This window comes from Cygnus olor, chromosome 2, assembly GCF_009769625.2.
Source record: "Cygnus olor isolate bCygOlo1 chromosome 2, bCygOlo1.pri.v2, whole genome shotgun sequence".
Classification (NCBI taxonomy): domain Eukaryota; kingdom Metazoa; phylum Chordata; class Aves; order Anseriformes; family Anatidae; genus Cygnus; species Cygnus olor.
Genome location: NC_049170.1, coordinates 139,302,591 through 139,327,840, shown reverse-complemented (window position 1 = coordinate 139,327,840; position 25,250 = coordinate 139,302,591). Strand labels below are relative to the sequence as shown.

Here is a 25,250-nt window from a genome sequence, read left to right as displayed (position 1 = left end):
AAGACAGATCTCCGGATGAGATTCCTAAGTAGTTGTTTAACCTTAAACAAAACCTGAAGCGCATTCAGGAGACATAACAACAAGAACATGCTGGTCTGAGTATCCCAAGGATATTCAACATCTTGGAGAGCTACCGTAACTAGCTCGGGGGATAAGAGGGTGGTGAAGGAGGAAGGGAGAGTGAACAGGTAGGAAAAAATATCTTCCCCTGTCCCCTCCAGAGACTGACTCCCTGATGAAAAAAGGCAATAGGTGTAATTGCTAATAGTTTCTGAGATATGGTTTCCGAAGTATAGAGTCGACGACAGTGCTGAGTACAAATACCAGGTTAGAGTCATGACCAGATACTTCATCATTTCATAAGCCATCGTTACACCACACAGTACCATAACAATCTTAAACCAGGGCCCGGAAAGGGTAAACAGCACGACAGGGAGCACATACAGAAAGTAACTTGCTATAAAACTCAATTTGGGAAACAGGCACAGCAGACTTGAGATTAAGGCAATCAACATTGTGACTAGCAACTATTAAGCAGGTCGAATACTTATACCAATTTTAGTTTAACACACTCTGGTCAAATCTGTCGATATCTCAACCCTTCGAGCCCCACGTTGGGCGCCAAATGGGCTGTTGTGGTTTAGCCCGGCTGGCAGTCAAACACCACACAGCCGTTCGCTCACCCTCCCCCCTCCCTCTCCGGGATGGGGGAGAGAAACGGGAAAGTGAAGCCTGTGAGTTGAGATAAAGACAGTTTATTAAGACAGGGAAAAGAATAACAACAATAATAATAATAATAATAGTATTAATAGTAATAATGTGTACGAAATAAGTGATGCACAATGCAATTGCTCACCACCCGTTGACCGATGCCCAGCCTATCCCCGAGCAGCCGGCCACCCCTCCACCCCGGCTAGCCACCCCTATATATTGTTCAGCATGACATCAGATGGTATGGAATACCCCTTTGGCCAGTTTGGGTCAGCTGTCCTGGGTCTGTCCCCTCCCAGCTTCTGCTGCATCCCTAGCCTGCTCGCTAGCAGGACAGAGAGAGGCTGAAAAGTCCTTGGCTTGGTGTAAGCACTGCTCTACAACAATTAAAACATCAGCATGTTATCAGCGCTTTTCTCATCCTAATCCAAAACATAGCACCCTGCCAGCTACTAGGAGGAAAATTAACTCTGTCCTAACTGAAACCAGGACAGTTTCTCAGAAAGCTTTTCTTTAAAATAAGCATTTTGACTTCCATTTTGTCCGGGACCATGCCCACCCTACCCCACACACCTCACCCTGCTCTTGTATTCAGGTCTGCTTGCCCCCGTGTCCTTCATCCTTGACCTGCCTCTCCTCCCACCCCTCCCAGCATCCTCACCAGCTTTGCTCTCCCCATGTGTTTTCAGTGACAGCTGCACTCCTGGAGGAACAGCAAATCTGGCTGCAATTTTGGGGCTTGGCTGGCTTCCTTGGGGCAGGTGGATGTGCTCCCAGACAGGTCACAGGCGTCCACGCCTGGCCGGGATGGGCAGCAGCGTGCTGAGGGTGCGCCCAGCTACGGCAGGCTCCTGGGAAAGCTTCAGCTCTTAAGACCTCGGAGCTTTTCCTAAAGACATGCCAGTGTGGTTTTTCAAGCCAGATTTGCAGTTCTGCATGGGTGGCAGGCAGCCCAGAGCTGATGGGGTTGGTATCAGCACCTCCAGCTGGGTCACACACATCTAGCCAGAAGGGCAGGAGGGATGAGAGCCTTACAGGAAAAAATTACCGGGACTTTTAATGCTGGAAAAAGCAGATTTTCCATAATCATGTTTCTGTGAAAACAGCAAGAGCAGCTTGGTGGTTTCTGTATTATTTTTTTTTCCCTCCAGAAAATAAAATAAAAAAAATAGTCTGTACCAGCCGGAAAGGAATCTGCAGCCCGAAGGGACAAGAGCTGCCATGTGTCTGAACATCTCACTGTAGCATCTCATAATGAGAATTTTGGGCAGTGTTAATAGCATCAGCTCCACTTGGGCAACCTGTCAGAGAGATTGGATGTCAGCTGCAGAGCAAATACAGCTCCAGCCTAATTGTGGTCCTCCAGGAGGAGCCTCATGAATATGTATAAATAGCTGAAAAGTATATTATGACACCTAGCTGATTCTTCAAAATGCAGATAATTGCACAGACATGGTGAAGACTGATAAAACGTGTGATTGCTTTGAAGAGGGAAGTAACTTGTGAGTGTCTGAGCTGAGTTAGGCATATGAAATTATGCACACGGATTTTCTACTGAGCAATAATACTCCTCCAGCCTCAGTTATGGTGGCTCCATGATGCCTCCAATGCATTTCTGTGAATCCCTGTGCCAGACCAAGAGACTGTGCATGGGGGCACTTTAAAAATGTCCATGTAAACCAAAAATAAAATGCTTTGGTAAAGAGACCACTTATCAGTTCATAGGGTGGAGGTACCTGGCAAAGTGGGGTGGGAGCGATGGATGTGGCTGGCAGAGCTGGAACAATTACGAAGAGGTTTGAAAAGGATGCAATTAAGAATCAGTTTCGTTTCTGTAAAAGCTGTGTGTGCTCCCTGTGCTATGGCAGAGAAGAAATCCTTATAATATTCATTTTCCAGTCACTTTTTAGGTCTGGCTGACTTGAATAGGCCGGGGAATGCAGCGTGCCTTTGAAACCCAGTACGCACGCGTTCAGGAGGCAATCACAGCAATGTAAGCACTGCCAGCCCTGCTCAAGGATAGGCCGTGACAGTCCCACTGTACAGAAGGCATTTGTCACTATTTGGTACTAACGTGACTTAAAGACTGCTCGGTGTATCATGTTCAGCTACCAAAATGGAAGACTGAGGGATGAGTAGATGCAGACAATGATGACCAGTGCTGTGGGAAAGCCAAGTGTACTAACATATTCTCAGCTGACACGCAGCACTCAAAATCCCTAGTAGTTTGAGCTCTGCTGAATGACCCGTTGTAATGATTTTTTCTTTTTTATCATTCCACGTTATGCTATAAACGGATATTTTTCCAGAACGATCACATAAACCTCATAGTAAATAAAAGTTGTAACATATCAGGATGACAGCAGCTAGGAAAACACAGCGCAGGCTGCCTGATTTTGAAGGATCGCTCTCACAACCCAGATTTTAAGAGGCAGTTTAAGAATTTCTGCTTAGCAGCTTAACTATTCTGGGTCACATGCTGCTCTGCTTTTCTGGGGAGCTTTTCTGAGAAGAGGGCAGCCCGCATTTGGCTTTTCACAAGTGGGACTGAAGTGTTGAAGTCGTTGCTCCGAGTGGGCCGTGCCTGCCACACCAGGCACTCAAGGTTTTCAGCCTAACACACCTGGGAAGAGGAGTACACCACACATCTCTGGGGTCCCCAGTGCTCGCCCGCTGCTCCGTGGCCGTATGGAGACAACAGCCCGAGGGGCTGTGGCTGTGCGCTTTGGGGCCCGGACAAACCATTGCAGCCATGACAAAAGATGGTTGTGCTCCAGATGTAGTTACGCTCTACGGCTTTAGCACATTTCATCTGCCTCCTCTGTAACAAAAATAGTCCCGAAAATTACATAGGAGGGAGGAAGGTTTGTTCATCTAGGAAAGCACTTAAATGTTTGTATATGCGAGGACAGCTAATACAGAGCAGAGCAATAACTCTTCGGCAGGCTCGGGAGCAGGTGGTTCCTGTTACCAGACCCAGAGAGTTTCTCTGTAAAACCGGCGAGCAGTCCAGGGCTGTGTCCTCACTTTGCCTCTGCGGGCAGTTTACATCCACCGGCTCTGCTGGGTGCATCCTCCACCCTCTGAGCCTCTGGCAAAGGGACTTCTGCTCTGCTCTGGCCCATTTTACCCTTCTTTTAGCCCCCTCCCCAAGTCCTCTCCCTGTCTGAATGAGCCTGGTGAGGTTCGTTTGTTGAATCTCCCGTGCTCCCTCACCTGCCCTTGGAGATAGGGGCATACATAGAGACCGCAGAGGGCAGTGCCTTGTCCCAGTAGGGAGCAGCAGCTAGCCCATTGTAGCTGCTACTGGAGAACAGGCAATTACAACACCTGGCTAGGATCGACCTGCCCAGTAGGTCCGACTCAGTCAGTTACTGGCAAATCAGACTGTGTTACCAGAGTTTGCTTCATTAGCTAGTGAGACAACACTTGGGAGTGTGGCTGGAAGGTGCCCAGAAGTGCCTATTTGTTGTACATGGGGGCAGTTACCTTCCTGTAACCCCAATGAATAATGCATGCACAAATTGTTGCACATTTTGTGAATCAAAATGAGGCCACAGCCTAGTCTAGAGACAAATGCATCTGCCATCTGGATGGGTAGTGCAGAAAAGATGTATTTTTCAGTGGGCTTTCAGCATTTCATCTCTCCCTGATTCCTGTGTAGGAATGGAGGCAACAGGGTTTTCCCATATCAGCATCTTCTGAGTTGACCATATAGTCAAATCCAACTCTCATTTCCATATTTTTTTTTCTCCTTGGAGGTGCAACAGAGCCTTCATCTCCCTGAAAAAGCAATTTTCTGCCTGATGATGGCTATGTAATCCCTGAATTTGGCTCCTTGGGCTGTTCTTTCCCCAGTTTCAGAGGCCTTGTCTGCACTTTTTAGAGAAGGGGCCCTGGAAATGGCAAAAATTGTTGTGTTCTTGCTTCTGACTGATGCAGACTGCCTTCCTCAGGAGAGTGCATCTGGGTGTGTGGAGGTGTCTGGTTGCCTGTCTGCCAGGGTGAGGCTGGTGTTGAAGGTGCCCTTTTCCCCATGAGATGGAGACAGACACTCCAGGGACCAGTGCTAAGTGACATCTGTAGGAATGTGACAATGAGAAGTTTTTCCTTTGGCTAATGATATACACCTCTGCTTCAGATCTGCTTTCTCTATTATTTGTGCCTCTCTAGCCATAAACACAAATTCAGGATGCCTAAAACAGAGATCTTGGTCTTCCCCCCTAAGCTACACATTTCTTAGTTATCGAGCACCTTCATCCTTTCACTTACCGTCTGGCCAGCATCTTCTGCAGGTCCTCCCGTCCAGGTGATGTCCACAACTTGCAGATTCTTTCACTGCAACTTCTGCATGTTTCTGTCTGTCTATTCTCTCTCCTGAAATTACTTTCCAGCTCTCCAAATGTCTCAATTATTGCAGGGTCACTGCCCTACCAATATCTCCCCAGATCGTGCTCTGAAGGTTGTTTTCCTAGCTCGCTGTTCTGAACACACCAATTCTCTCTATCCACCCCACTGTCAGTTTCCCTCCTCTCTTACAGTGACATTCAATTCCTGTCTTGGACATCATCCCTTATCTGCTGTCAAAACACCAGTGCCTGCCCCAGCAGGATCGCCTCCTACCTTCTCTCCCACCATCGCTCACATGTTCCATTTCACTGCCTGTGCTGGAAGGAGCTCCTCACAGGCGTCCAAAATGCTTCTTTGTCATCGCTGAAGCCTTTTTGAGCAAGCTCTTTCTCTCCAACACTTGTAATTAACTTAGGACAGCAAAGCAGCCAGGCTGTGGGGGGTAGAAAGTACTCCCTGTTGTGCTGACCAACGATTTTGAGTGGCTTCCCATTATCTACCTTGGTTTATATTTGAGGGCAAACGTTGGAGCATATGAACTTCAGTGCCTAAAGCACAAACCCTCACAAACACATCCCTCCTGACACATTTTGAAAGCTCCCTGGCTGCCTCCCTCCATCCTTCAGCAGCAGGCTGGCCGGTTCCCATGGGCAGCCTGCTCTGCGAGGCAGCACAGCATCCTTTGGCTCAGAAACCTTCAGCTAGGATTTTGGCTGCTTACTGCTCCAGATATATCAGCTCCACGTAGCTTGGGCAGGCAGTGGGAAAGGGAGGTGCGCACGTGCAAGCTGAGTCAAAAATCATGAGTAGATAAAGAGTCTCATTTCCTTTTAAAAATTTCCCCTTCCAAAAATTCTTATTTGTTCATACTGATAGTATTGGTACATATTAATATATGGCAAAGTGCTGGATGCTTAAATAAAGTGCCTCGAAGAGCACGGTGCTGTAATTTCAAAAGCTTTTACAAATACTTCATTTGTTTACTTCTGCACAGCCCAATAGTGTGCTATTACCTCTGAGCCACTTCTCAGCCAGGGAGAGCCCCGGGACAGGGCTGTGCAGAGCGGTCTGCTCCCCCTTCTGCTGTGACTCTTCTAAAGCACCTCTTTCCCCAGGGTTTGAGCAGTCCCTGCTGCTAGCACAGCCAGGGAAGGTGACACCCGTGGATCAAAGCAGCAAGCTGAGCAGAGCCCTGTTTCTCTGGGCTGTCGTGGGCATGAGGTGCATGGCTGAGGGGTGACCAAAACCCCAATCCTCAGCCTCAGTCCTGAGATTTAAGCATCGGCCATAAGCTGAGCACCTCAGCTCTGGCATTATCTCCCCATAGCGTCCTGCACTGCTCCTTGAATGTTCCACATGGAGGAGAAAAAACATGGTTAGTAAAGGGCACGGTAATCATGTAAATTCCTTAATTACCTTGATTAGTCCCAACTGTGATTAGTCCCCTGCACTGCTTGGCAATGCAGCTTAGGTGGGTTGGGATGAGATGGCAGGGGTGGGGTGTAAGGGTTTGTCTTCACACAAAATGGGCCTTGAGCCCTGTGTCCAGAAAGGAATTTGTGTCAGGTGAGGTGGGGTCAGGGGTGCTCGCACTGGAAGCACGAAAGGACTGAGAGCTGGAGGGCTATCCCAGAGGATCTGGTAATCACCGGCTGCCTGAACTTTTTGCTCTTGCCCTCTGCTTCTGGCTACTTCAGAGACTGGATGGTGGCACTGGAACTAAAGGGACCTCTGCTCTGACCCAGTATGACTGCTCTAATACTCTGACAAAGTTGCATTTGGCTTAAAAACCCATGCTGGTGAAATCTCAATGCCTTTGAGACCGTACCCTTGAAGTCAGTTCCTTCTGTCTCCTACAGCCTCTTCAAAATTCAGAACAAAAAGCAGATAGAAGGAGAGCTTAAAGAGCAGAAATTAACAAGGTTTCATTTTTTAAATAATTTGAGTATTTCTGCTTTATTCAGGAAAGTGTAGAGCAATCCCTGTTTTGATGATGTCGGAATTACATCATTGAGATTGCTGAGATACTGGGTCTGGCTTTAGTTTTGGTGTGGGATCGCCTGTCTTTAAAAATCACCCTCCCTTTTTCATCCTGCAGACAGGATTGATTATTTCAGAAGAGATTTATTTGACATTCTAAAAATATAACTCTGAAATATAAGTTTCCTCTTTTAAAGGAATATTTCTGGAGACAATGGAGCTTGTTGCAGCAAGGCAGGATGTATGGTTTGTGTCAAAATATCAATATATTTTGATATACACGCACAGTGATTTTGTTTGTGCTCCTCTCTTATGGTGGAGGAGTCCCTTTGCTGCGCTGGCCAACACACGTCCCGTGGCTGCAGGAAATCAGCCACGCAGCAGGTTTTGCAGGGGTTGTCTTACAATGGAGATTTGTTCCTAGAATGAATCAGCCTTTCCAGGATGAAGTGAGTAGAAGTGGGTCCTGAATTTTTGGGCATCCCTTGGTGCAGACAGCCTCATGAACTCCATGAATATATTGCTACATAAATTACAGTCTCGCGTTCTATTTTTTGGGGAATTGACACACAAAGGAAAGAGAACACAATCTAATACCAATGTGAAAATTGCTTTATATAGCTTAAAGCTGCCTTTTGAAGCACATTTTATTTTTAACATCACATCAGTTGTCTCCAAATATAGACTGCTGAGAAATGCAACCTGCGGAGAGAGAAACGGGTGCCCATGGATTCCCTGCCCCTGCACAGAAGAGGAAATATCTGTGCTCTTCTTCACCATCCCCAGGGCTGGGGGGGAGGTTCTCCCCCCAGACCTGTGTTTTACACCCACCCTGCACTGTGTCCAGAGCTCACATCCATGAGGCTGCGAGGTGGTACTGATGCTGGCAGGACTGGGAGGAGGAGGAGTGCCCTAAGGGACTTCGGTATAAAAGTCCTTCTCTGGTTCTGGCCCTCACCACCTAACCCAGGCCTTCGGCAGAGTTCTGGTGCCTCGGTGGAAGACAGAGCCCAGCCAAACTGAAGAACGGCCTGAGAAACCATAAGGATAAGCATAACTATACCAAGCTGCTGCCTAAATCTCTGCTATTGTGTGGCCCCCCATGGCTGAGATGAGCCTTTCCCTCGTGCCATGCAGGGGTGAAGGGGCTGCAGAGTCATGTCCAGCAGCTCGCACGGTGCCATGTCAGAGGTGCTGGACGTAGGGCATGGGTGCTCCTGGCTGGCTCTGCCATCGCTGCCTGCATTCAGCTGCGGGTCTCAGCCTCACCCAGAAAACACAGCTTTCGTGCTTCCAGGCCCTGGGGGCCTCAAATGTGTTCCTTCACGAGAGGGTATGGCTTCAACAGGAGCACCAGGGAGCATTTCTCACCTCTTCTCTGTAAACTGATGGGGGTCACATCCATCCAGCTGGCTCTTTGACCCCAGCGATGCAGGCTGGGGTCTGCCACCTGGAGAGGGGGCTGCCACCTGTAGAGGTGGCAGAGTAGGCCCGGAGAACCAGGACATGCCAGGGGAAGCCAAAAGGGAGGGCTCTCCTTCTTCCTAGCTGTGTCACTTGATGACGGCCGCACCTCGGTGTCCACCCACACTGCTTCCTACTCCTCTGAGGCAGCTGCTAGGCTCGGCTCCGTGTGGAGATGCTGCTCCAGAACCTGCCCATCCCTTTGTGCAGGAGTGGGTAGGCCCAGCCTAGCATGGCTGGATGTTGAAGCTTGTGGTGCCCTTCTGTGGGCAGAAGTGGGAAGGGGTGAGCAGCAGGTATGTAACGTACAGCTGTATGGGGTTCATAATGTCTTCTGGACATCCAGCGAGGCCACCATGGCCTGGCAGCCACCCCTCTGCTTGCTGGCCCTCTCTTGCAGCCTGCCCCCATGCCAGGTCTCTGTGGGACATCTCAGAGGCTCTCCAGGTTGACAACTCACTGCAGACAGGTGGTGGCTTTCTGTGCTCAGCTGTTCTCTCCATGCTGTTTCTCTGTGCCCTCTCCCCGGACCTAACCTTCTTCCCCTCCTGCTCATCCCTTGCTTTGAGACCTCCCTGTCCCCAGAGTGGACAGTGCTGCAGCACAGACTTTCCCTCTTCAGGCTGGTTTATGATTTCCCACATCAGTGGAGAAGTGTCTTTGCAGGGTACCTGTGACAACAAAACCATTGCTGAACTCCCTTTCTCTCCCCTCCCTCTGATAACAGCTCACTTTCCTTTGGCTTTCTTCCCCTCTTAGATTTAAGTTTCTGTTCAGCTTTACACTTACCTTCAAAAATTACTCAGTGTTTGGGCAGAGGTCAAGGACAGCTCTTTTCATCTGCAAATGGATTTAGTCATCTCTCCAGTTCTTAGCACGGGTGCTGTGCACTACCTGGCAACACTAAGTCATAGATGGGTTCTCCCAGGAGCATTAGAAATAGATGGGAGATTCAAGGTGTTTCAGAAACTCTCAGCACAGAGAGCCTGGAATATCACCACCCTCATGGCTATCAAGTCTAGCAGCTATTCCCCAGTGTCCTAGTAACTCAGATCAAACAAAATTAAAATAATTAAGCTTTCCTTTAGCTCCCCTTGTGACAGTGTTGCAGGGGTATGAGATTATAGAGGCTTTATTATTTATTATACCAGATGTGATCTACAGAGAAAAGGGGCACCCTGAGCAGCCAGACGACACCCCAGGACGTGGGCTTGTGGGCTGTACCCGTGCTGCTAGGCACCACAAGTACATGGGGGCTGCAGAAGCCCCATTCTCCTGTCCCTCAGGTTAAATCCACCCAACAGCCCATCTAAACACTAGTAATTAGCCCCTGTTTGTGTCCTGGCTCCCGGGACACGTGGTGTTTTAATCCCTTGAAAGGGGTTGGCAATCCCACCTGGGCTTAGTGGGTTAACTTTTATACCCGATTAAATATTTTATGGATTTTATAGTTTTTATAGGTTTTATAGTACTCTATTTTGCAAAGTAAGTCTGGACAATAACCACCCAAGTCCAGGCTGCTCTGGTGAGGCTGTTTTGGGAGTTTTGCTTTCACATGGGACGTGGTGTGGGTTCAGCTGTTATGGGGCAGGAGGAAGGGCCCCCCCAGGTGCCAGCCGCCCCTTTCCACCTACCCGAAGACAGGTGGGAGAGAGCGGTCCCTTCCCCAGCATCTCCTTAAACCTTGCGCCAAGGTGATCTTCCTGCAGAGACGCCAGGCAGAGAGAGGCTTACATAGCTCCTGGGGAGATAGAGCAAAGACTTAACAGATTTTAAAATGATCCCTGTCCCCGGCTGGCTGCTGCCTCCAAGCAGGAAATAAATTTTCCTAATCACTATTAACATTTTTTTCTCTTGGCATGTAAAGCCTGACTGCAGATTCAAATCTCTGTATAGTCTAGAGCTTGACCTGACCCTTATAGTGCTTTTATGGTTTTGCCTTTTAAAGTTTCATTACTGGGTAATTAGCATATTAATGCTATCAACGCTAGATTCTTCATTAAGGCAGAGCATTACTGTCCTAGATAAATGACCACATCAACCAGAAAGTTACTAAGTATGAGGTTGGGCTAGCATACAGAATGAAGTGTGTTTCTTTTGAACTCATTTTTCCTATTAATTAAATAAACACTCCCAGCCCAGTTTTGAAGTGCTTGCTCAGTTATAACCCTACCTTCAATCCATCAGACGAGCTCGCAGAGGTAGCTCTGAATAATGTCATGGAGACAGCTGCTTCTTCTGTTTCCAGATGTGTGCAGAAAACACCCTGGCAAGGTAACAGAGCCAGGTTCCCCATGAAATCCGTGCTGCATACCAAACCTGCAGAGACATCTCCCAGGATGTGAGGGCTGTGCTGCCCACAGGGGAGTCAGTGGTGACACAGGTCCTGGCTTGGCCACCTGCCACCCAAGTAGGTGAGGGGGACCCATGCAAGGGGTGCCCACAGGCACAGACATCACATCCAGGGAGCTTTTATTTTAACCACATGAATTCATGTTTGCGGGAGGTGTTCAGCACGGGGTTCTTCAAGCAAGAGGGTGATGGGGGCGGTAGGTGAGGGAGGTGACAACGCGTTGGTGGCTGGAGCCAACAGCGGTCACCTTGGTGGATGCTGAGGGTGCTCTTGGGTGGCGGGGGAAAAAGCAAAGTACCTGGTGTGCCTGAAAGTGGCCGGGTCGCCCCAATCTTAGCTTGACCCAGCTCAAATAAATCCCCTGCCAGGGATTGTCTTCACCGCTAGCTTTAAATAGCAACGTCTTCATTAACCTAAGCCTTCTCTTGAGCCGCGCGGCTGCTCTCTCTGCCAAGCTTTTTCTGTTACCTCTATCTCAGCCCGACCTGATCCTTCCTGCACTGGTGCTAAAGGCTGCAGGGTCACAGAGATGGTTAAACCCTGGTGTGTCGTCCATAGACCACGAAGATTCACTTAAGGGGAACTTCTCCAGGGGTTCCTACAGAGCAGCATCAAGCATCTCTCTGCAAACCAAGCATCACAGATGCAACTTTATCTTTCTTTCTTTTTATTTCTTTCTCTGTATTTCTTTATCTTCTATGTGTACATGGGGAAAAATGTAGGTGTTGGAAGAGTCCCTTGGGAGCACGTAGCACGAGGCCAGCTTGTCCTCAAACAGGTAGCACCGGGGCATGCTGGTGGACCTGGGTGGCAGGAGCCCTGTGGGCAGCAGTGCCCCGTGGAGGGGCACAGGGGCAACTGCACGGAGACTGGGCAGATGACCATGCCATGAGGACTGTGCTCCTTGCCCAGAGCCAGGGTGCTGCCTCAGGGTATCAGCCTGTTTTCTTTCTTGTCAGGAGCGTGCTGATAAGACCACAGAAACAATCTGGGGAGAGACTCGACCTTTCCCTTGGACTTCCTGGTGCACAATAAAGCCTTCCTGGAGGAACCAGTAACTTTCGCTTGTTTACTTATTCTGCTAAATCAGTTTTATTTGTCGGTTCCTGTTCAGGATGCCAGACTGACGGTCACTTCACCCGCGTCTCCAGCCTTGCTGTAGCTGTGGTGGCTGATACCCACCTGGGTCCTGCAGGGAATGGGGACTCAGAAGCCATGCTCAGAGACATCCTGATGGGATGAGCTCCCATGAGGTTGAGCTCCCTCTTACGGATGGCTACAGAAGGCTGAGTTAGACTTCTGGATCCTAAAAGTTTTTATTCTCCACCTTTATTTATGTAGCTTTAGCTTTGGGTGGAGGTAGAGAAGCTTTCGGAGTGACGTTATACCATGGATGGCTGTTGGGGCAAGTTTTGGCACATGCAGATGGGATAATAAAACTATTAGCCTCTAAGCATACTGATTGGGGAGCACAAACCCACCTGCTGAGCCCGCTAAGTGCAGTAGGAAGGGAATAGTCTAACTCCTCTATTTGCCAGTGACACACAGCAACAAAAAGCCCATTCATCTCTTCAATAAATCTTTCCTCCTTTCCTCCTTTTTTGTAATCAATGTGGGTCAGACCTCCTTTATACAGCACAAGGTTCTAGTTTAGCTGAGTAAAAAATGTAATGTAATTTTGAGAACCTATAAATGCTCTAAATATGATATATTTAATACAATCAATCCTGGCTAAAAAGGAAGCAGAAAAAATAGTTCTGTGGCCATTAAGGATGGTGTTTACTACTATTCCAGAGCAAACATTTGTAATTTTATCTCCCATCACTAAATATATTGGCAAAATCTGCGCCTCCAGACAATGCGGAAAATAAACTCCCCAGCCCTTCACTGGGCTGAAAAAGCCAATTAAAATAACTTTTTAGGCAAAGCATGATCTGATCCTTTCCATTATTCTTCAAACGCATTCAGCTCCAGCTTTGCTCAGTAGGCAAAGGAAATCTTGAACAAACGTCTCACAGTTTTTTTGGTCATTATCAAAAGCTCGGTTTCAAAAGCTGAGAGCATTTCTGAAGCATAGCAAATCAGCCGGGAGAGTGTGAAGGCACCGGCTGCGGCTCCGGGCAATCTGCCTTTCGTGGGGCAATTCCCTTTCAGGTGGGCACAGAGAGGTGTTTATGGACTCCCAGCCTCCCTGGTTAGCTCCACCACAGACTCCAGCAGTCTCGGTCCACCCAAGCCTCAAGGCAGCCCTCAACAGCTCTGTGAAGTCCCCTGTGCCCAGGGCAGGTCCTGTGGGGTGCGAGAGGGGTGCTTGTGGGATGAGGGCACTGGGCACTGATGGTGGAGCCCCGCAGCAGATCGCTCCCCCGGGAAGCAAACCCCAGCCAGAGGCAGAAACGGGAGAACTTTGCAGCTGGGTCTGGGGTTTTGCAGTACCAAGGATGGAGGGCAGAGCTGCTTCTTGCTGCCCCATTTCCCTCCTCCCCAAAATCCCTTCCCCAGGACACCAGCAGCATCGATGTGCATAATTTAATTCTCTTTCTTTTACAGCTTTTCACATTCACAAGCGGCCGGGGCTGCCAGCATCCCATGCACAGCTGGGGCTGCCCAGGACGTGCAGCATCTGGGTGCAGGGGTGAACAGCAGCTCGTCGTGCCCCTTGTTGTGGGGGGATGGCTGATGGGGGTGATGAACAGCTGGAGAACAGCATTTAAACAGCATTTAAAACACACTTGATACTTTCTCCTAGAATTAGGACAGAATTACGCTGCTTTGCATTCTGATTAATTCCTTTAGCCTACAACTGGCTTTGGATTTGCATAAAGAGTGTAGCTCATGAAAACGTCACGCTCCACTACCGAAAGCCGAAAACCAGGAGAATTTTCAGCTTTTATTTTGTTTTTGGTATTTCAGTTAATTTCCATAGTGCATTTGTCGTTGTTCAGGAACATAAAATGTGTTGCTAGAACTATAATTAATGCCAGCTCAATAGAATAGTGTCAGAACTATGATGACATCTCATTTAATGTGAATTTTAGCTTTTCTGATAAAAATGAAAAATCCTGAGCCAAGTTTTTAATTGTTTCTGGCTCTGCAGGTTGCCCTCTGCCTCAAGGACTTCATGGTCCAGCCTGTGTAACTATATTTGTAGTTCAGCTTTCAGATGGTTTCCCTGGGTCAGGCCAAAAGAGAGATCAGTAGGGTCAAGGTAAGGCAGAGCTCAGGCTGCGAATTTGGGTGGTCAAAGTTGCTCTGATTTCAGCAAGAACTATGTGACCTGATGTGGGCAGCATGGCATCGGGGGGGCTGAAAGGCTGGAAGAAAGGAAATGGGTGCTTTCTGCCTTTGGTTACAGTTGGGTGATCCTCTGCTCGGCACTTGTGGGGCTGCACCTGGAGCACCGTGTCCAGTTCTGGACCCCCCAGAACAAGAGGGACATGGACATACTGGAGAGAGTCCAACAGAGAGCAGTGAGGATGATGGAGGGCCTGGAGCAGCTCTGCTATGAGGAGAGCAGGCAGCATTCCCCCCAGCTTGCTGACCGAGGAAGCACCGTGCGTGTTTCTGTTGGGGAGCCAGTGCTTCCCTGTAAGCAGTGACGGGAGCTCGAGTGCAGACCCTCCGACAGGTCAGACTGCTGCTTGTCTGTGGGCATTGAAGGATAACACCATGCTTTGGGGTTCTCTGTTAGCATTTCAGTCCTGGTTCCTGCTGCCTTCTTGTCAGTTGGTGCTCGTCTCGGGGTGGAGACAAGGCAACTCCTGTTTTTTCTGTGTGTCACAGCCTGAGAGAAATGCTCCAACTGCAGCTTCCCACCACTGGTGACAGTGACAAACCTCCCTGTTTTCCCAGGTTGGTAAGTGTTATGGATGAAGGAGGTCTTCACACTGATTTCCGTGTTTACAAAAGAGATTCCAGCTTCTCTCCTGTCAAGTAAAAAGGCAGAGCTGTCTTGTGTTCAGTGCCCATTCACTCTAACATGTTTACGACCACTCCAATACCTAGGTCATCAGTAAAACAAGACTTCCTCGTGGCATGGGTTGTTGTAGTGATCAGCAACGCAAGGCAGTGGGTGCTCAGGTTCTCACCAGTGCCGTGGTGGTGTGACAGCCAAACACCCCTTTTGGGGTTGCACTCAAACCCAAGACCCTCCCTACTGCCCCTTTGTGCTTAGACCCCTTTATGCTTTCTTTCTAGCAAGAAGGAAGCCCAAGAGAAGGTTTATCCAGAAGCTGGCGCTGACATTTCCACCCCATTACAGTCACACACACTTTCAAACAGCCCAAACACATCAGGCCAAAGGGCACCACAAGAATTCAAACAGTTTCAGGCTCTTCTGCAAGTGCTTATCTATGTCACATCTCAGTGTCTTAACAGAATATTTAAGTCATACATTCAGACACAAAAGCTTTCTCCTCTCTCCGCCCCTGACTAACCTGTGTGACCTGAATTAAGCCCAGGTACAAATGTTATAATTTCCAAGAGTGAATTCCAACCTTTCCTGAAGAGTAGCGGAAAGCTGTTCGGGGTGTGTTTTCATATGCCTACTTGCTAAGCTCTGAATTTACAGTATTGTTTATCAGATTTCTCAATATTTACATTCAGTTCCCATTCCAGTAAACAGATGACATATTATATGATACTACTGTTCAAAAACCCCAAGGAAATGAAAAACAGAAACTCTCCATTGGAACGGTAGTGAAACTGCAGCAGAAGCCCACAGACATGAAAAATGCTGGATTTAGGTCCCTCCCAATGCCTTTTTCCTCTGTCCATTATTTATAGATAACGCACAGTTCGTACGCATTTAGAACAGACACAAACTGTTAGGAACATAGGAATTGCTAGATGGGTTCAGCCTCAATATTTTTAACTCAGAACCTGTCTCCAACAGTGACAATTCCCAGATGCTTTGGAAGAAAGATTTCTGTAATGGATGATAATAGGAAAGCCAGCCTGTAAATCAAATCCTTCTTTACTAGAGGAACGTGGCTTGTGACAAGGAGCATGAGGAGTACAGTCTGCATTTTTGAAACTCAGTTTAGCAAAGAATGAGAAAAAGTTGCTTTTTGCACATGAATGTCTGGAGCTGTGGGAGTCCTGTGCAGCTCTGGCATGCTCCAGTGTCATGGGCACGGAGTGCCCAGCTGAGCACCTCTTATTTAACGTGCTTGAGATTTTTCTTCTCTTAATACAGCGAGGTACCGCCTGTGCCTTCTTTTCTACTTAGCTTTTTTCCAGTGTTTTTTTCTCTCTCCTGACAGACAAACCTATGGTGCTCAGTGGAGGCATTGCACACGAGCTGGTGGCTGGCCCGAGCACCTTCTCAAGTGGTGCCCCTACGTAGAGTGCCTTTGGTAAAAGCCAAGGCAAAACCCCTTCCTCAGAGGATGTTTGGTCTACTCTGTAAAAGCAAGGAAGGCAATCTGCAAAAGAAGATGATCCAAGATCTGTGCTGCCTCCTGGATCTACCCATAGGTTTCCTGCTGGTTAAAGCAGCTTCAGAAGAGCCAGCAACTGTGAAAGCAAACTTGTCTCTGTCTGGGGCAGACCCATGTTAGGTGGTTTTGCTCCAGAAAGAGAAAATGTTTCTTGCTTCATCACGAGGAAGTTAAAGTTACCTTTGTATTGCACTCTACTGTTCTTAATTAAATTGAATAATTTTACATAATAAATCGAGCATTGCACCTGCAGTATGCAATGCAGACTGGTCAAAATGTTCATTTTAATTACGGGAAGTTTATTCAACCATGTTAATGCCAGTAACTCCATCTGGCTGGAGCAGCAAGCACAGTTTGGCGTTTATTTGCAGGTATGCAAAGATTTGGTTTCTGCAAACTTAAAGCAGATGAGCCATCTGAGGGAATTTGATCACGGTGTTTGATCTACCAAATTAATTGTAAGCCATGAGAACCTGATAATAGCAAATAAAGCTGTATCAACCTCACCTAGCTCAGAGTCATATAGGGGTGTTTCCAGCATACAGCTGAACTTAATGTAGAACCAGTTTTGGCAATGACTCTACCACAATAACCCACACCACAAGGAGTTAAACGAATGAGACAGGGGATTTTAAGTATTAGCTGTGGCTGAATTTTAATGCGATATTTTTTCATAGCACAGAAGAGCTGCTAAGCAATTCTCTTTAAAGACCAGCTTTGAGCTCAGACATGAAGAGGTGCAGTGTGCCGTTCTGTGAGCGGTGACTTCTCCTGGCAGGCTGTACTCGCTGTTTGTAGGCTTTATTTTAAAGTATCCCTGTGTGAAGTGATTGTAGGAGAGGCTCTGCCATGACACACTTTAGCAAGACACTCCTTGTCTTACTACGGAGCGCAAACACAGACCCCATCTGTGTTGTTATTATTCTGTTTCTTGGTGTGTATTTGTTTATTTTCTGTTAAGAGCAGTTTTCTTCTTTCCCAGTGCACAGAGGAAGGCAAACCATCCAGACAGACACATCTGCAGGGGTGGCCAAGCCCTTGGTACGAGCTCCTTCGTCCTGCAGCTGGCCTTTCCAGCATCTGCAGGGACGAGGGGGCAATCTGAGAGAACTACGTGTTACTTTTTAAGGGAATGAGCAAATGTACAACCTCATTAACATGAGTTACTGCTGCGAAATAGCCAGGAGATATGCAAAGAAGAAGGAGGTTGGCAGGCCCTTGTGCTTTGCGTGCCAAATGTATATGGAGCTGAAGAGGTTGCCATGAAAAGGAAACTTCTTGCATATTGATTTACTGTGCGAGCGCCTAACCATAAACCAGAAATACTTTAGTGGTTAGGAAATACTGAGATATAATATGTATTTCTCTGATGATAAAGTAAATTCTTCCTTTTATAATAGCATCTCCTGCAAAGCTTCTTTTTAAAGCAGTCAGTCCACTAGATATACAGCAGGTACAGGATAGGGAGAGCTCGGCTTTCTGAAAGCCACTGCAGACAGAGTCCCTAGTCCTGGTATCTGTGGCTAATCTCACAAGCATTTGCACAGACTTTGCCCAAGATGTGAGATTTTCAATATAAACCATAATACAGAACAGCCTCTTTATCAGCTGTCTGCTGCAGCCTGTGGTTTACCCCACACAAAAAAAAAAAAAAAAAAAAAAAAAAGAGAGGAGTTTTGGTGCTTTGTTCTCAACTGATTTTGTGGGAAGCAGAAAACTCAGTTGTTTTTGGTGCTCAGCTTACTGTAAGCTCCAGCACGCTTCACCACAAAGCTCCTACTCTTCCATTAGGGAGCCTCAAGGCATGAGAAGCAGCAGTGAAATCGCCTGTCACTCATGGGACATAGCTGCCTTGCAAACAAACACCTCTTGTAAATGGCTTTTTTGTGCAAGGTGTTGCTCAGACCACAGGCATCATGTCCCACCAGGCACCCCCAGACCCTCAGGGGGGCTGCAGGAGGGCACAGCAAGACACCCACTGCCACAGCCTGGAGATGGTGACGGGAGATACCTGCAGCACGTGCTGCAGGAGCAGGCTGGTGGCAAACTCATTTCCAGGGCCCTTGGAGAAGATTCAGGCAGGAAATTATGTCCCTGAAAGAGATGCCACTGTGGAGGGAAATGGTGGGAAAATAACCAGTGCTAATGGTGGCTTGGTCAGTTAAACTTGCAGACTTCATTACTGCTGCTCCAATCTTCGTGGAAGCTGTGAGGATCCTGAAGCTGGCACATAGATGGGTCTGGAGCATCCATACATGGACTGCTGTTTGAGCTGTGAGGTGATGAAGATGCAAGAATGGAGGCACAAGTCCCACCATCACAGAAAGTGTGGGCACAGCCACATAGTCACAGAACGGGGACCATAAAGCCCATCTCTTTCCAACCCCCCGGCTCTCAGCCTCTCTATGTAGGAGAGGTGCTCCAGCTCTCTGAGCATCTTCATGGCCCTCCTCTGGACTCTTTCTAGCAGTTCCGTGTCCTTCTTGTGCTGGGGACCCCAGAGCAGAATGCAGGGCTCCAGGTGGGGTCTCATGAGAGCAGAGCAGAGGGGGACAATCACCTCCATGTACCTGCTGGCCACGCTGCTTTTGGTGCAGCCCAGGATACGGTTGGCTTTCTGGGCTGCAGGTGCACACTTCCAGCTCATGTCTATTTTTCATCCACCAGTGTCCCCAAGTTCTCTGCAGGACTGCTCTCAATCATTGCAGAACATCTTTTATGATGCATTTTGAATACAGGTCAGGGACTGGGCAGAGGATTTCTCACCCCGTGTTGTGTCTCTGAAGGAGGGGGGAGGGATGGAGGAGGATGAGGAGGCTGAGCCAGGTCTCTGGATGGGTATTGGGATTAGGCATTGTAAAGGATGGATGGAGCAGGCTGCACGCAGCTGTGTGTCCTCAGAGAGGGCAGACTCTTTCCATCCCCAGCATGGCAGAAAACACATGATGGAAAAAGTCTTGAAAGAGAGGAAGGAAGGGATCTGGTTTGGATCATTGCTGTGGCGATGTCTGCAGAATAAGGTCAGCATTGTGCTGGAGGAGAAAAAAATAATAATGCCCAGTGTGTGTCAGCCTCGGCAGAGCTGGGCTGCTGCCCGGGGCCCATCGCTGCCCCTGCTTTGGCCTATGCTCACACTCAGAGCATCCTGGAGAGGAGGAGCATCCCCATCCCCATCCCCATCCCCATCCCCATCCCCATTCCTATCCTCATCCCCATCCCCACAGCAGCCCCAGCAGGGCAGGGGGACACCTGTGTGTTTCTGGGGTGAAGTGCCCCAGGTTTTGTTAACTGCTGCAGGAGTGGAGATGGACCTTTCTGACATGAGATCCTGTTCCTCACTGCAGTGGGTCCCTCTCTCTGCGCCTTCACAATGGACCCTCTGCCACGGGGACATCTCACCCTTTTGCTCTGTGTGTGTCTTCCCCAGCTTCTGTGGGAGGCAGATTTGTTGGCAGGACACACGGGATGAGGGAAGATGAGCATTTCTGCTTTTGTGGCAGCTGTGGGCTGGTGGCTGGCTGCTGCGACTTTCCCCTATATCTCAGTGATTATTTTTGTTTAATACGTTGCCGTTCTATGTTTATTTTGCAGGTGTTTATTTTGGAAAGGGCTCTGTTTACACGTCTGTTTTTATGTGACACACACATATGGAGATGTTTGCTTTGCCGGGACCTCGCATTCCTCCCCACACACACAACACACACATCCCAGCTGGGACAAGCGGGGGGTCCCTTCGCTCCCAGGTCCCCACCAGCCAGCCCCCGTCTCTCCCTCAGGCAGCTGGGACAAAGCACAGTCACGCTGCAAAATGTTTTCAGCCAAAGAGTGTCCAAAGTCTCTCAAAGTGCAGTCCCCACCACCCTGCATGTCAGAGGACAGATGTTATGTCCCTCACATTTAAGGCACCTCAGTCACAGCGCTGCAGAAGCCCCTTCTTCCTCTCCTGGCCCACGGTCACCCTCTCATGGTGGCCACAGGTCAGCCGGAGCATCCCCTCACGTTGGAGCTGCACCAGCACAGATCCCACTGCAATTCTTCCTCATCTCTATGCTGAGGTGTTGGACAAGCAGGTAAATGGTATTTCCGTGCCCAGCCTGCAGGGTCAGGCAGAAAAGCTTAGCTATTTTTTCAGAGACATTGCACACCGAGTTGCGCCCTCCCTGCCAGCTAAAAAAGCAGAATGAGGATGTACCAGGCATCAGCCGCTCTCTCATTTACATCATCTGTCCCACCAGAAACCACGGGTGACATTTCTAGGAAAGGGGAAATAATATTCATTCAACTTCTGCTGGCAGGTGAGCTGACTTCCTCTTCTGAACAACTTCTGCCTGTTGTTGGCGGCACCACCATTCAGCTGGCGGCTGCCAGGCATGTCTGAGGAGAAATTCATGTTTTCGTGGCCTCTTGCCCTACGTGTGGTCCCTCTCTGACACAGTGCCACCATCCTTTGCCCTTTTACAGCGGTCCCTGTCAGTTTCACCAGGGCTTTAAGACGGGAAATGCAGCCGGTCACTTGAGGGCATTGTAGGCCTCTCCAGAACAGAGCCTTGGAGGAAGCTCAGGAAGGGCCTTGCGAGATTTGTCTCACAACAGAGGAATACACAATAAATCCTCCAGAGGAAATCGCAACAGACACCTGTACAGATTGCACAGGTGGATCTTGAGGTGTGATAATGTAAAAAACAGGCATTTCTTGTTCTGTGTTCTTACGCAGTCACACAGGTACATGTGTTGCATGGGTAACACGCAGTCAAAAAGTCATTTGACTGAATGCGCATCTGTCCTACAAAGGCAGTGCGTGTATGTATTTAATGCCACTCAAGCCAGCAAAGTACACATTATTTGTCTTCTTCCTTTATAACATAGGCTGTTACTAAAAAACAGAGAGGGAGAACTTTCCTCTGACAACCTCCTTTGGCCAGACAAGGCCGTGTGCCAGACCCCGGGTCTGTGCAGAGCCTACAGCCCTACACACCGATGGTGGCAGAGGACATGGGCTGCCTCCTGAGAGTCACCTCCTATCCACAGGTGTGGTTTTGTGGGTTGTAGTGACACACAGGAGTGACAAACTGGGGTTTAGTGGATTCTGCCTGGGGAATCCAAACAGCCTCGGACCATGCAGCAAGCAACCTCAGTCCTTACCTCACTGGCATTTCCTATCCTTACACTCCCTAAGGCTGAGAAGTCCATTTACAAAAGCCAAAGTCCAAACCCACAGAAATAATTAGGCACCTCAAGTAGTCCCTAGCTGAGCAGAGGGCACCCACACCCACAGCTGAGGTCCTGAAAACCCTTCTTGGCCTGCCCCGGTCTGACACCATTAAGACAATGGCATGGGCTCTTCTTTGTGGAAGATCTCAACCCTGTAGCCCTCAGAGAATCTCCAGCTAAGTGGACAGCGGAAGTGGGGGTTATATATAATTGTGTATTAGCCTAAATTATATATATATAATATGTTAAATATAATTTGTATATTTCATTTTTATTTTATATAATCTGTATATTTTATGCCCACTTAATCTTTAAATACTCTTAGGTCATGGAAATCCTTATAATTTGATATTTGTGAAAGTCTGCCTGATTGTTGACCGGCGCATTAAAATTCTTTGTTTAATCTTGCCACAGAGCTCATGAAAAAAAAAAGCAGGAGTACACTTGCATTCATCTGCCTCCCATCCTTGTCTGCTTAGATAAATGAAATGAGTACAGGGAAGCCAACAGCCAGGAAATTCAAGAGTGGCAAGGTCAGGATTTGAAAACTATACGGGAGTTCAGAAATGAGAGATAGAGCATTTATTCTTGATGTGCTCACGCAGGTTCACACAGCATTATAGTCCTCTCATTTTTTTGTGAAGGGTTCATAGGTCTCTGCTGCCCAGTGAAGATCCTGCTGATAGCCTGATGTTTCAGGAGTGCTCACAGTGCAAGTCAGAGAGCCTTAAAGTGGTCCCCAGCTGATTTTCAGACTGCACAGAGAAAAGCAGTGAGGGCTCTTGAATACAAAAGATGTGATGCCTGCTCAGTCATGAAGACCTGATAAAAATGTGGACATATTCTCAGTCTTGCCTTCTTTTATTTTATTTTTTTTTTTATGAAAATGCACTGATTATAAAAATGGCAGTTTCCTAGTGAGGGATGAAGTTAGGTGCAAAAGCGAACTAATGAATGGCAGCCTGTGGATGCTTCGCTTGGTGCCATGGTGCCCTGCTCAAGTGGGTGCCCCCTTGCCAGGTGGACAAACCAGTGTCCCCATAGCCCCTGCAGGAGCCCTTGTCTTTGCCCTTGCTATCCCTGCCACCTCCTTGCCGCTCCAAACAGGTGCCCCTGGGGAGGACAACCTGTCCCCTGCTCCCCCAGACACCTAGCACCTCAGCTCAGTGATACAGGGATGTCCCCTTTAGGGCTTTAGGGTCTGTCATTAAACATATCTTTAAATATATTTCAAGTTAATATAGTTAAAGCCTGTTTCAGACCATTACTGGAGAGCTCTAAGACTTGGAGATTGGGAAAAGACTGAGTTATGCTGGTTCCAAGCTAAAGGGATGCAAAAATGAGAATTTTAATAAGATTTCTCATTACAAAGTTTTCTGACTTTGTTCAGCTTCTGCTGTGTTCACATCACTTGTTCATTTTTTTAATATAAATTTACTTTGCAGAAACACTTGCTCCCCTTTCTCTGCAAGCCCCACCTGTGTTCAGATGCACTTTTTTGGCTCAGAAATAGGGCAGTTTTTGTTCTCTGTTTTCAGACTTGGCGTGTTTGCAAAACACTTAGTGACAATAGACAGATCTTGAAGTTAATTACTGAAGAAAGATTGAATACGTGGTTTGTTTTTTGTTTGTTTGTTTGTTGGTGTTTTATTTTTTTAATATTCTTGCAAATATGCCCCATGCCTGTATTTCAAGCATTGTACTTGTTAGTCACTCAGGCCCTTATCCAACAACTTTTCATGTCAGTGGAAAGGCTGACGCTGGCTTCAGGGGCTGCTGGATTAGGCATTACAGTGCAATAGCACTGACCCTTGCAAGATTTTTTAAGCTGCTCTTACTCTCCTTACCCCGAGGTGTGGACCTGTTTGCATCCCTGTCTCCTTGCATAAGAGGGACGTGGCTCAGCATGAACCCTGCCCCATCTCACTTGGGCCCTGGCACCACGTTTCTCATTGAAACTCGGTTTCCTAAATTCTAATCAGGAGGGCTTTTCACTACTGCTCCAGATGGGAGCTGTTCCCTGACAGCAAAACGATATAAAATAAGCAGATGTACGGCCGTGCAGTCTCGTGGAGCAGCCAGCAGTGGCTGGAAAACCTTTGTAAAGGCTCACGCAGCCCACCTCCGCACGCTCTGCGGTGACGTCCTCTAGCAGCCACCTCCGGCTGGGACGGCTCTCCCGAGCTGCTGCTGACAGCACGGGCAGGGGTGTGGGTGCAGCAGCAAGTGCCTGCTGAAGGGCTGAAACATGCCAAACTGTGTCCTCGGGGCTGTCAGGTTGCGGGGTCAGAACCTGAATTAACTGGCCAACATGGACTGGGGCAGATGAAAACTGGACACAGGTCTTGAGCCAGCTCTCCAAAACCACACCTAGCCTGGTCCTCGGGAAAAGGGACCAGATGGTCAGAGACCTCGGCAGGGTGACCCTCAAGGCCAATTGTTTCTCCTCACCGTGTTATTTACGATGAACCTGGGGGCTGTGTAATGCACTCTCATCCCACCTGCCCTCGGGCTGCAGGGGTTACCCCTGCTATAGGACGTACTGCGCTGGCTATAGCAATGTCCAGCTGGCACGAGCACCTGTGTTTGTCTGAGCACTGTGTGCCTTGCATACACACTGGAGACAAGACACAGTCTCTTAAATTGGTTAAGTATGTCAGCGCAGTGGAGTTGGGCTAAATCACCTTTAAAAATATGAATCTGGATACGTTTCCACCCTTCTTTGTCCAAAATCTGTCTCTAGCTATGGTGAGCTAAGTAGTGAGTGTGTGTGTGGAAAAAAAACCAAATTGTTTCCAAATGTTTCAAGGATGTTCATAAACACTGTCTATATAAAGAAACCTCTCATAAATATCCCTGAGATGTTACTAGTAACCTATGATAAAATTCACTTACTCAAATCAGAATCTGACTTGCAGTCATAACTCTATGGCCTGAATCACTGCAAATGTAAAGAGTATTTAGATGGAGCAAAGTTTTCCTCGGGATTCTTGAGATCTCTCGGGGTTACTTGTTGCTTTGGGTACCAGCATTAATCCCTTCAGATACAAAAGTTGCCATGTTCCTGTCCCACAGTCTTTCATCCTGTTATTGATTACATCTGGATGTGCTTCATTGGGCAGGAAAAGCTAACAAGGAAGGAGACAACTTTGTGTGTTCAAGGAGCTTGCAGGGGATGGGAGCCGCCTCACATTATTTTACATTTCTGCAACAGGGTCTCTGGCAGTACCACTACTGAAAATAACCACCCTGCTTAATACTGAGACAGCAGAGCACCAGGCTGGGGACCACATCCAAGATCTCAGCAGGTCTGTAGGTCTGTTACCTTTGTTCTGACCCAGTTTCACTGGGCTGCCCATTATTTGGAGAGAAAATAGTGGGAACTGTTAAGCCTTAACTTCAAGATTAAGAGCATGGAGCAGCATCTGGCACCTTACACAACCTCCCCATAGACATTGCCTGAGAGACCTTTAAGGAGCAAAAACCCCTAAAGAAAAGAAAGTTGAGCTGTAGGTGAAAATAGCCACAAAACTGAGGAAGACCATCTGCCTGGAGAGCATTAAAAATGACAACCAGCCTTCCCATTTACATTGCCTCTTGTTTCTTTCAGAGGAGAGTGTACTACCAGTTCATGCAAGATGCTGAGTGGCTCAATCTCTTCTTGGTGGCAACAAAACCACCTGAAACCCTGGGGCTTCCCTTTGAAGAGTGCTCCAGGAAACACAAACATTGAGGAAACA

General features: G+C 48.0%; 2 long non-coding RNA genes across 4 annotated transcripts in view; both read left to right on the top strand.

The window, feature by feature from the left end:
* LOC121065686 overlaps positions 1–16,566 on the top strand; it is an 86,686-nt gene extending 70,120 nt beyond the window's left edge. For both annotated transcript variants that reach the window (XR_005817253.1, XR_005817254.1), the window contains 2 exons: positions 14,558–14,714; positions 16,123–16,566. This is a non-coding gene — a long non-coding RNA (uncharacterized LOC121065686). The remainder of the gene's footprint in view (positions 1–14,557; positions 14,715–16,122) is intronic.
* A 2,515-nt stretch (positions 16,567–19,081) lies between these two features.
* Positions 19,082–25,082, top strand: LOC121065685. 2 transcript variants are annotated; one of them, XR_005817251.1, is made up of 3 exons: positions 19,082–19,319; positions 19,891–20,369; positions 24,725–25,082. It is a non-coding gene; the product is annotated as an uncharacterized LOC121065685 (long non-coding RNA). The 2 variants fall into 2 exon arrangements; XR_005817252.1 differs by lacking the exon at positions 24,725–25,082 and adding an exon at positions 20,595–21,703.
* The last annotated feature ends 168 nt before the right edge of the window (positions 25,083–25,250 follow it).